The sequence below is a fragment of the Erpetoichthys calabaricus genome, chromosome 12, assembly GCF_900747795.2.
Source record: "Erpetoichthys calabaricus chromosome 12, fErpCal1.3, whole genome shotgun sequence".
NCBI lineage: Eukaryota > Metazoa > Chordata > Cladistia > Polypteriformes > Polypteridae > Erpetoichthys > Erpetoichthys calabaricus.
In genome coordinates, this window is record NC_041405.2 from 124962391 (window position 1) to 124975267 (window position 12877).

The 12877-nt window shown below is 37.1% G+C and overlaps 1 protein-coding gene across 1 annotated transcript in view; it reads left to right on the plus strand.

Moving 5' to 3' along the window:
• Window positions 1-12877, plus strand: part of gabra3 (gamma-aminobutyric acid type A receptor subunit alpha3) — a 534464-nt gene that overhangs the window by 321800 nt on the left and 199787 nt on the right. The gene's annotated exons all lie outside the window — the stretch shown is intronic.

Here is a 12877-nt window from a genome sequence, read left to right on the forward strand (position 1 = left end):
CTCTTTTTTTTTTTTTTTTTTTTTTTTTTTTTGGGTCTAGTTTCGTGTGCAATGTGTTTCGTGCTTTGCTTGCGTTTGAATACTTTTTTATGTGCCGTTTCCTTTTTTCGGTGCTCTTTGCGCCTCATTTCTCAATTTTTCCTGTGCTCACTCCTTTTTTCTGTGGTCTTGTCCGCCTCTCGCGGCCCCTCATCCGCCTCTCTCGCCCTCTTCTATCCGCCTTTCTCGGCTCCTCAGCCGACCCTCGCGGACTCTTTTTGCGCCTGCGCAGTACGTCTTTTTGCAGCTACGGCCCATTGCCGGATGTGCCTGCGTCCATCATCCGGTTTAGCATTCTCGGTTAGTAATATGGATGTCTCAGTTTCTTAGGAATTCAACAGCAAATAATTTGTATTTCAGTATTGTTTTTATTTGTTTTAATTTCATGTGCATGACCTTGAGATAAGCCCCAGATAATTATGTTGTGGGTAGAGTAGCATTTCTAGACCAGTTGTGAAGAGACTTGGTAGACAACAGTTGACATCAATGATGACAGATGTAACATATTATTAAATGATTGTACCACAGTTACAAGCACTAAAATGTGCCATGCAATAATCTAAAAGGCCCATGAGGGTTGAATGATCAAGTTGGTCCATGTCACCTGGACTGACTTTGCTTATTCCAAACTGTTTTACAAGGCAGAGGATTACTTTAATTAGAAACATTGATAGTTCAAGTTCTTTTATGATTTTTTAGACAAATAGTCCTGGGTAGCTTGGTGGCACAGTGGTAGTGCTGCTAACTCTCAGTATGGACACCTGGGCTCCCATCCTGGGTCCTCCCTGTATCAAGTTTGCATGTTTTCCTCGTTTCTGCATTGGTTTACTCTGCATGCTCTGGTTTCCTTCCACTATCCAAAGACATGCAGGTGAATTGGCAATGCTAAATTGATCCAAGCGTGTGTGTGTTTGCCCTGCAATGGACTGGCACTCTGTCTCGAGTTTGTTCCTATCTTGTGCCCTATGCTAGCTGGGATTGACTCTGATGTGGATTGAGCAGGTGAGAAAATGACATGACGTGACAAACAGTCATATCTCTGTCAGCTTCAGTTGTATTTGCTTCATGAATTTGTTTTCTTCATTTATTAAAAAGGTGATTCTTAAATTTCACTTTTGTGTGTAAATGATGCATATAGAAAATGGATTATCCATCCATCCATTTTCCAACCCGCTGAATCCGAATATAGGGTCACGGGGGTCTGCTGGAGCCAATCCCAGCCAACACAGGGCACAAGGCAGGAACCAATCCCGGGCAGGGTGCCAACCCACCACAGAGAAAATGGATTAGCTTATTAATATTTATTGAAATAAAAAAACTATTATATGCATGTCTGCGGTGGGTTGGCACCCTGCCCAGGATTGGTTCCCTGCCTTGTGCCCTGTGTTGGCTGGGATTGGCTCCGGCAGACCCCCGTGACCCTGTGTTCGGATTCAGCGGGTTGGAAAATGGATGGATGGATTATATGCATGTAACTATCTATCTATCTATCTATCTATCTATCTAAATGCTACGTAGTTTACTATATTTCTGTTACTATTTTATATTGTAAATCATTGTAAGCTGTCTGAGGCTGCCTTCAGAAAAGAACACCATATAAACACAAATTGAACTCCAGTTGGATTGATGTAAAGTTTTCTCAAATTACAGTGCCTATTAAAAGTATTCACCCTCTTGGAAGTTCAGTTTGATTTAATTTGGCTTTTTTAACAGGAAGAACAGAAAAATACTCTAGGTGTCTAGGTGAAAACAGATCTATGCAAAATGGTCTAAACTATCCATCCATCCATTCATTATCCAACCCATCCATCCATCCATCCATTTTCCAACCCTCTATATCCTAACTGCAGGGTCACGGGGGTCTGCTGGAGCCAATCCCAGCCAACACTGGGCGCAAAGCAGGAAACAAACCCTGGGCAGGGCTCCAGCCCACCGCAGGGGTCTAAACTAATAATAAATAAATTTAAAAAAAAAACATTGATGTACATAAGTATTCAGTCCCTTTAATATGACATACCTAAATCATCACTGCAAGGGTGATGATCGCTAAAAAGAGATTAATGCTTATGCACTCAGTTATTTCATGTTTATTGTGTATATTTGTAATTAATTTAGATCACTTTGCAGAAACACAAATATTTGTAGTAAGAATAATTTTTAACCCAAATGTAATACATATGTTTCTGTTGTATGCCATTTGGTATGGGATTTGTAAAATCAGTGTAAGATTTGTGATGCGCCGTCTGTTGAAAAGACAAATGCAATGCATTTTATTACTACAAATGTTTGTGATGTGCCATCTGTTAGAATGACACACAGACATTTGTCCTTTTATTAAGGCGGAACTTACATAATAAAATGATCTACATACAGTGTACTGTATACCGTAGGAGATATAAGTAACAACTTTCCAGACCAAAAATCTGCATTAAATCCATATTTTCTCTTCATGCTTTATGCTTCTGTTCATTTCACTCTGGACTCACCTCCTCCAGTCAAACATCTCATCTCTAAGCACTCTGTGGTCAGCAGGGTAACCTCTTTTCATACTTATTCCTGAGCATTATTTGTGCCTCCTCAAAAGATCATTCTGAAAGACTTTATGTACTCATTATACAAAATCTACATGCCCTCTGCCCCTCTTAAATTCTACTGTGACAATGCAGCATCTGTTCAAAGAAGAAGTTACAATTCTGACCACTTCTATACTGTGTATCAAGTAAGCCCATCAGTATTCATGGCGTAGCTTTCCTTAGCACTGTGGTGTACCCCATGGCTTACTAAGGCCATATCCCTGAAATCTCCCGGAATCTCAGGATATCTGTGAACCTAGGATACCCAACTGTTCTAATTTTTCCAGACTTGTCCTCATTTTTAATGCGCTATGGACTGTCCAGAAGGAATTTATAAAATTTTGAAAATGTCCAGAATTTTGGCTCCTAAAATTTAAAATGTCCATATCCTTATCATTGGTAAAAATTGAAAGCCGTACACAAATCAGTATTTGTAGAAGTAGTGCACACTCTTTTTTCCCAGAAACTTCACTTCCATTCCTTCAGTAAACAACACAGATATTGACATGAATAGTCAATGTCTGTCCAACTTGGCTTTTTCATTTCATCTTTTGAATTCAGCTTTATCTTCTTGGTGAGTAGACAGTTCATTGGAAATGTTGTTCCTTTCCTTAATTATTTGTAACTAAGTCAATTTATTCAAAATCGAACTTACAATGTCACGTTTTCTATGTGAGATCTTATTTTCGAATCTTCTTTCAGCAGCTTGGTTAAACAAGAAATTTCATACATCCAGGTATAGTCCATCATATTTAAGTGCAAGTAAGTACTGCTTTGTAATATTTTAATGGAAAATATAATTATCACCTGTTGTCCCAAAATGGATTTATAATTATAAATGAATGAGTCAACTATTAAAGTTTCAGTTAATTAAAAAAAAATCACATATTTATTCTGTCCTATGAATTCAACATCTTTTTAGTTATCAGTTGATCAAGTAATAAGTCACTTCTTCAAGTAATTTAATAATATTTTCATAATTTTTTCATTTACATAAATTCAGGAATACGCATTATACCAAAAAGAAAGTGCAAGTTCACTGAATACTTGAACAACAAATATTCTTGTTTTGGAAACGGCAGAACAGATTCAATTAAGGGGCCAATGCTCACAAGATTCAATTTCAGTAGCATGCTGTATGAAGATCTGTATTCTTAGCTATCCAAGAACGCAGATTTACTGAGAAAAATAGCTTCACTGGAAAAATATAAAACAATGTAGGTAAATGCAAATAAACTAAACTGAAAAGAGTTAAATTATTTTTTATTTTACTAGAAGTGAATTTACCATGTGTATCATTTTTTACTGGGTTACAACAGTTAAGCTATCCAAATAAGAATGGAAGGAATGAAGTCTGTTAATTTAAGAGGCTTGACATATTCAAAATATTGAGTGGGTTATTAGTTTGCCAATGATTGTGATTTTAATTATAGTGATAAACTGTTACTAAAGGTTTATATCATTTAAAAAACCATAAGACAGTATAAAGGTGTATTATGGCATCATAGGGAAAGGCGTCCTCAAAAGTCCTAATTTTCGACCCAAATGTCCTCATTTCCAGAGAAAGAGAGTTGGCAGCCCTATGTGAACTGAATTGTTAAGCTGTCCCTCTGGTATAGTAGAATAACTCATTCCTAGTTATCTGGTGTTAGGAAAACCTAGCACCACCTAAGCATTTGCAGCTGACAAATAAGTTCAAAATTATCTAGATCAGGGGTTCCCCACTCTGGTCCTGGAGGGCCACAGTTGCTGCAGGTTTTCATTCTAACCCTTAATTTGTGACCTGCTTTGCTGCTAATTAACTTCTTTTGAATTCAATTTAATTGACTTTCTCTTGAAGACTCAGACCCCTTAATTGTTTCGTTTTCCTTATTTAGCAGCCAAACAATAACTAGATACAAACTAAGCCAAAACATGATCAGCAAACTGTGTCCATCATGCAATATCTGAAAATAAAGAAAGGTGAATGTCCCAGGAATGTTGATCTGCTCGGGTCCTCAAAACATTTTATCGGTGCTCTTAAAAAAAGAGAAAATGAACAATTTCGGAAATGTCTGCTATTGCACGATGAGAGCAGTAACAAGTCAGGGAATTAAAGTATGAGTTTAATTAACAAGACTCAGTGCTTAATTAAGCAACTGGTTGGAGTGAAAATAGTTGGAGTTTGAGGCCCTGACTTAGTTGGTCTTCTGTTGGCTCACTCACTTCACATTTCATTTCTGTTTGGGTGCAATTTAAGGAAAGAGATGAAGAAATTTACGAGAACAAATCTTAAAAAACAAGTCAATTAAAATTAATTCATAAGACGTTAATTAGCAGCAAAAACTAATGCACTAATTAAGAAAAGGGTTAGAATGAAAACTTGCAGCCACTGGGGCCCTCCAGGTTTGGAGTTGGGTACCCCTGATCTACAGTAGATGGATCACTTCCTCCTTAGACAGCAAAAAATCTTAAATCATCAGCCTCACATTTTACCCCAATGCAGTATAAGCCATTTCTGTCTCAAGCACCTCAAAACATGTTGATAGACACAATCCTTATGTAGTCACCTTTATTGCAACTGCAGAAAATAAGATTATATCTGCATTTTAAATAGTTAAAGTATCATTTTGCTGTGAATTGCATAACATTTGGGATTTAGATTAATTAGAGTAAGGTATTTTAATAGGATTAAATATGATCATAATTGATTGCTCTAATCACTTTGAATTTATTAAAGACAAGATTCTTAGCACGTAAACTAATTTTTAGCCTATTTGTAATTTTCTGAGTCAGGTATCTGAATTTGCCCACACATACATAAAACATGACAGGTTGTGGCTCTTTCCATTTAGTCTCCTGAATTTTAGATTGATGTATTCACTGAACACAATTTTAATATACTTAGTACATTATGTGCTTTACTGCTTTTGCTGACATGGAGAATTTTATTTGGCTAACAACACATTTTTTGTACACTTTCCATTTTTATTAAACTTTGATAATCTGAATATTTCAACTTGCGGGTAACTATCCATCTTCATTTCTCAAGATAACTGCATATCAACAATGAGTGAAGTATAGCAGAACCACTAGACAGTTCACATAAAACATCCTAACCTGCAAATACGGGTATACATACAACAGCTTACTTCTATTTTTATGTTTATTTTAGATGACTGTGATTTGTCATTAAGTACCTTATCCTGTATATCAAGGCAACATATAAAACCTGTTTTAACCATTGTTTGAGGCTTTTATAATAAAAATTTAGTGTACTTATCACGGAAATAAAATGAAACTCTTGGGGGGGGGGGGGGGGGGGTTCATGGAAGATATTTCTAGTTGAGATTTTTGCAAAAAAAGCATTTAATATTAAATTTTGCTGTAATGCCTACTGTGGTGTAGAGTAGTATTAGTACTTTTGTACACATGTCAGCTGCAGAATCAAGGCAACGAGAATGTGGACATTGAACACTAATCTCTTTTTGGTGACCGGAAAGAAGCGCACAGGAAATATCCGCACAGAAAAAAGCGCACAGGAAATAACCACACACGGAAAAATGTGCACACGGGAAAAACCGCACGTGGATAAATGTGCACATGCAAAGAAGAAAAAATTTTTATATTATACATTGCAATAAACGAAATTGTATAATTGTTCACTAAACGTATTTATAAGCTTGTAGTTTGTGCTAATTGGGGTAGTGGGCTGTTGGATGGTCCTTAAATTAAAGTAGTCATTAATCCTTTTATTACTGTCATTGTTGTGCCTAAATTACCATTTCTAGGAAATTATTATTCTTTACAATAGTTTTCAAAATTTATATTATACCTTCTTATTCCACTTGTAGGCAAATTAAGGTTTTATAGTTTTGATTACGGCAAGTAAGTAAAGGTCATCCTATAATAGGCCACACAGTTAGAGTTTTCTTTAATCTTCTCTAATTTTCAAGCAAGGCAAGTCGACATTTTTTTTTTGAATAAGCGAGATGGAGTTTTCAATCAGTCAGAAAGGCAAGCAAATTCTTGGTTGCAAGGGATTTGAATATCTGCATTTTCGCACAACAAATGGAATAGATACTTGGAGGTGCCGTGAGAATCGATCAACAAAGTGCCATTCCTTAATGAAAATGAAGAACGGAGACATTGTATAAGAGCAAACCAGTCATTGTTTTATTATAATAAAAAATGTCTAGCAGTACAGGTGGAGTATATTTTATATTTGTAATAGTTATATGTCGCCGCCATGTGCTTTTTTCCATGAGCGCACTTTACTGTATGCGTATTCTTCCACGTGCGGTTTTTCCCGTGTGTGTTTTTTTCCTGTGCGCTTCTTTCCAGGATTCTCTCTTTCTACTCCACAAGTCTGACTTATGACCCTAAGTAGCTGGTTGTGCACACCACTGGCCACACCTTGGGACTTGCCTTGGTTGGTGTGCTAAAATTAGTGAGGGTAACAGAAAGTTCTGGTTTGAACTGTCAATATTAGGGGACGTCACCCGTTCTGTGCAGGAGTGGCTGAAGTAATGGAAATGGAAGAACCATAGAGTGATGTCAGTGGTGTGTATGGCATGATAGCAAGATGGGAAATGTGTCTGAAGCAGTCATGTAGTTTCATACAGTCAATTATGGTTAATAGTATGTTTTGTAGTTTGTTAATACAGATGACGTTGTGACCCTCGTGGCAGATCCTATTACATACTCCAGGGTAGCAGTCAATCTCAATATTTTCCCTTGACATTTAAACATATATTAAAAACATTTACACACATGCATACACAGGACATTTATGTTTGTACACGCACATGCACATTTTTGCCTTTTCTTCAACTGAATCCCAGTCAATTACACCTCTTATCCAAACAAATAAAATAAATAAAGCACCACTAGTACCACTCTAGTATATGCCTCCTATTCTGAACATAAGTTAAAAAAAGTCCAATTCATAATCGATAAGCTTCATGATTTTCATAAGAGAACATGCCTGCGGTGGGCTGGCGCCCTGCCCAGGGTTTGTTTCCTGCCTTGCACCCTATGTTGGCTGGGATTGGCCCTGTGACCCTGTAGTTAGGATATAGTGGGTTGGATAATGGATGGATGGAAGAGAACATGCTCCTCTACTGTTTTCTTTTCTCCACCTATGTTGTTAATGTGTTACCCGTTTAAGGTTCAAAAATGGACCATCAGTAAGGAGAGAGTAAAGAGGGAGAGAAAGAAAATGACAGTGGCAATACAAATCTGTGCCAGCATTCTACAGAAACTAAAAACTGGTTGTGGTACAGTTCTCTTCTGGCTTCTGCTGAATGATTCCAAAAAGCTGTGGCTCCCAAGCACCCTCATATTGGAATAAGACACTCAGCTACATTGTATTGCTTAAGACTATGATGCTGTAAATACCACCTTGATTTCCTTTACCTCTTACAAGAATGCAAAATGGCACTATACAGGCTGAAGCATTTTAGAAGAGTGATATTGCACCAGGAAGTTCTCATTGGCATTGTGTCCTAAAGACTCCATCACCTCTGTAAAACTTTACATCAACAACCTATAAGAAATGTGAATTTAATTTACCAAATTTAAATATTGCTCCAAAAATATATTCTCTTGGTGCCCATGTGCTTTTTTGGTACTTTGGTTATATCACACACACAAGTTATTTGTATATTGCTGTAAGTTAAATTGTTCAAGTCCAGCAGTGTCCCTCTATGAATCTATAATGGAGAAATTAGGTTAAAAAAATTACTGAATACTTTTGAACTATTATTTAAATATTCTTCACTGGCTGAATTCGAGATGTTATAAAAAAAAAGCTATGTGAATGACTCCATCAACCAGAAACTACTTACTTTCATCTAATGTACACCTAATAAGCGTAATAAATGAACACTCAGGATCAATGCACATTATCTTGCGGTCACTTAAGAAACTGAACATTTCTGCTGGCAGAGTAATATAATTTTACTAATCAACTGAGATTAACTGTCTATTTAAAATTAACAGTAATAGACTGACGCAAACAGAAAATAACAGGATGTTCCGTTGAAATTACACTTTGTGCATCTGCTTTCTTTCTGTCAGTTTGAATTCCATTCCTTAACCATTATATAATTGTATATTTCTTGAAGAGCAATTACAGAAGCTGTAAAATGGACCTGTAACCAGTATAATCCATCAGAAAAAAAAACAATTAATGAAACTAATGAGTATTTGATTTGACTCCACTATTCACACTAGAGAGGCAGCAATCTGTTTTTAAGACACTCATTAATTTCCTCATGTAATAACCAATCTGATCAATGTACATATAATTTTTTTATATTACATTTTCAAAGTGCTTTATACCCTACTAAACCCTCCCTTGATATTTCCAAGCTGAACATTTCAATCTGTTTATTTTCACAGCACAGTCCTTTAGTTAGTCTCATGTTCAATTTAGAGGAAAGGAACCCTCTTCTGTGTCATCGTATGAAAATGCACAACCAGCAAAGAAGCACAGCTAGATAGATTTTCATTTTGGACGTTGCCTGGATTTGTTCCCAAATGCTCCTGGTAAAGATTCATTGATGTTTCATGGGAACATTAAATGGTAGATTTCTCAGGTGGCTCAACTGTGGAGAAGACATTTCATGAAAATGCTAATTCAGCTTTAGTCTTTGGAGGATACAGGACAAAGGAACTGGTAAAAAGAATGTGGAGATACGCGTTTAGATATATGGATGCCTAAGTGAGACTTGTTCTTTTTTTTTAAGGAAGTTTAATTTTTTTTTAAGTTGTATTAATTGTACTTTTATTAGGCAAGAAAATACTGGAGTTTTCTTTCCCTGATAAGTAGAAAACATTGGATTAATTCAAATTTCTATTACTGTATGTATGCTTTTGTTGAAAAGTGTGGTGGGCGATTAGCCAGATTCATTTATTTTGCAAATGTTATCGAATACCTGAAAACGCAGCATTTACAGTAAATACTGTAGCTTTTGAAAATTACTACGAGATGTCTTGTTTGTTAAAGCTGACTTGTTATTCAACTGTGTATGGGTGTTTGGTCAGTTTTACTTTGGTTGCTCAGTCAAATATGTTTGAGGCAGGAAGCAAGAGGGGAAGAGAGGTTGACACACATGAAGATACCAAGCAAAGGTGTAGCAAGAATACTGAGAGTCACCTTCAAACACAGGGGGTATTCACAAAATTATGAATTATGCTATCACAGTAGGTAATTGGGGTCCATCTACCATTGGTAGAAGTCAAATAGCGAGCAGGAGGCAAACAACATTCCCAGAAATGAGTCTGAGAAGCAAACTTTTCGGGAACGTAATCACGACAGGAAGTGATGGCCAACACAGGTTAGGACACACAAGAATACCCAAGAAGGGTGTAGGAGGAGTGCAGAGGGTACGCATTGAGCAAGGGATATCAAATATCAATAAATACATACAGTATATATATATATTCTATTACCTGTCTTCGACAGGTAACATGGTTAGTATTAAATAAAAATATAATCCGTTGATCTATTGTTTTCACTGCTTTATTAATACATTTTGTACATACTTTCAGTCATGGTAATATTAATCATTAGATGTGAACACTTATGTGATAAGATACTTTATGTAATAATGTATACAAAGGTAACTGAGAAAATAAAAGAAACACCTGGGTAAATTGTCTTAATAGTTCATTAGGCTACTAAGAGGTGGCATACATTCACCACATTTTTGTAGCTGCATTGGAAAAACATGACTCCATTCCTCCAAACTACATCATCCATCCATCCATCCATTTTCCAACCCGCTGAATCCGAACACAGGGTCATGGGGGTCTGCTGGAGCCAATCCCAGCCAACACAGGGCACAAGGCAGGAAACAATCCTGGGCAGGGTGCCAACCCACCGCAGGCAAATTACATCATTTAGTATTTTAATTATAGTCTTAAAGACTGCTGTGTTCGACTTTGATCCAGAATTGCCCAAATCTGCTCAGTCCTGGTACATTCTTTTCACCGTTGCCTTGCTCCTTAAACCATTTTTTACCCACTCACGTTGTATGGATGATGGCACTGTTATTCATTGACCATCATCCAAATAGAAATGCTTCCTTAGAGGACACACAGAAGTGCATTGTATTTATTGTCAGTTTCCTTATTCTCTAAGGATGTATTTGGGCCTAAACAATACACTGAAAATATACCCAACACTATATCACAGCCCCCATAATCCTTTACTGTCAGAAGTAAGTATGTTGTCCTGTGGATCTTTTTTGCTGTATAGCAATTGAGAATGATGTGAAATATGATTTTTCTCCACTACTTTAACCACTTCATTCTTTATACCATTTTACTCACAAAAGTCTATTTTTAGGTGTAATAATAGGTATAATAGGGCAGCACAGTGGCACAGTACTGCCGCGCAGTGAGGAGACCTGGGTTTGCTTCCCGAATCCTCCCTGCGTGGAGTTTGCATGTTCTCCCCGTGTCTGCGTGGATTTCCTCCGGGTGCTCTGGTTTCCTCCCACAGTCTCAAAGACATGCAGGTTAGGTGCATTGGCGATCCTAAATTATCCTTAGTGTGTGCTTGGTGTGTGGGTGTGTGTGTGTGTCCTGCGGTGGGCTGGCACCCTGCCCAGGGTTGTTCCTGCCTTGCGCCCTGTGTTGGCTAGGATTGGCTCCAGCAGACCCCTGTGACTCTGTGTTAGGATATAGCGGGTTGGAAAATGACTGACTGACTGACTAATAGGTATAATAATTTATGCACCACACACCAACCTTATTACCACCGCCACACCTTTGAAGTTTACAGTATGCTATTCCCTGTCAAAATGATTCCAAGGTATAGTGTAGTTGCTAGGCTTAACAATCGGAGGTGTGTCACGTGACATCATTGCCGTAAAGGCAGCACATGTTTCTGAATTGTCTGAGTATTCAGATCGCTTCAAAGAACTTTTTGTGTGTCTTACTGTATTAGGTTGATTACTGTAGTTGGTTTTAACTTGTTTTAATAAATAGTATTCAAATTCCTGGCTCCCAGCCCTGTGTCTAGGTCATTTTGGATTCAGATTCTACGTCATGTTTTACGTCCTTTTTAAAATATTGAAGCTCTTACCCACTAACTTCAAATTCACCCTGCTTTTCTGATTTCATCTCTTGAAACATAATTTAAAATCAATTAAAATAATATATTTAAACAGGAAGTACTTCCTTATACGCAATATTTTAAGTAAGCACTCTTTCTTCATTGGGAATTTTCCTTGCCTTTCTGTATCAATAACCTTTACTTTAAACTTTGCTCTTGAGGTTGCTCTAGACCAAGAAACATATGCTCGGTCATATATAAAAACTGGAAATGATAAATAAATCGCATAAATATCTTAAGTGTGCCTAGTGATGGAGAAGGAGGGAATAATACACGTGCTTGCAAATTCAAAGCTATGATAGCTAAAGTGTTATCTGTGAGCCACCTAGAGAAATAAGGAATGCCAGCCTATGACAGAATTATCATGCTTTTGGATGGCACTTTAGCATATCCTCTAATATACGTTTCTGGAGAGTTTTATTTGACAGCCTGATATCTGTTTTAGAATTTTCCTAATAATTTTAGTGTGACTTAACCTCAAAAGTCATACATATATTGTACCATTCTAGTTTATTGTAAAGGAGTTTTTAATGTATATTCTAATATGTTTTTCTGTATATTTTAAAACATAAGTATACTCATATATATTGCTATTTTAGAACAAAAGACCACTGCCAGCCTTGCCTAAATCATGGTGAAGGTCTTAACTTAAGTTCCTTACTTTTCTACAGTCTATAGATGATTAACAGCTCTTTAGCTGTTGTTTATTATCTATGTCTATTTAAGCTTTAAGTCTTTGTTTTGTCAGTGTGGATACATTTCCTTCTTTTCCTTTTCTCCTCCACTCCTCCTGGCAAGCTTTGTCTCCCTTCTCCCTACTCTGGCTCTCTGAGTAGAGGCTGCTGGCTCCATTTATAAGGCACCCAGAAGTGCTCCAGGTTCTCGTTCACCTAATTCCGGGTGTGGTGGAAGAGCTGCTCTCCAGTGCTCAGCAGCAGCTGCAGCACCCCCTTTTGTCACCCATGGATCCGGGACCGTCCATCCACCACTATATATATATAAACTATTGCAGAGTGACTTCAGGACATTTATTTAACAGAAATTCATTCCAGTTTAGTTTGTAACTGCAGTTTGAGTACACATTGTTTACATAATAGGAGAGCCCATAAAAGTGTTAAAAACATGCGTGTTCATGTCTTAAATAATTGAGTACTTGCCT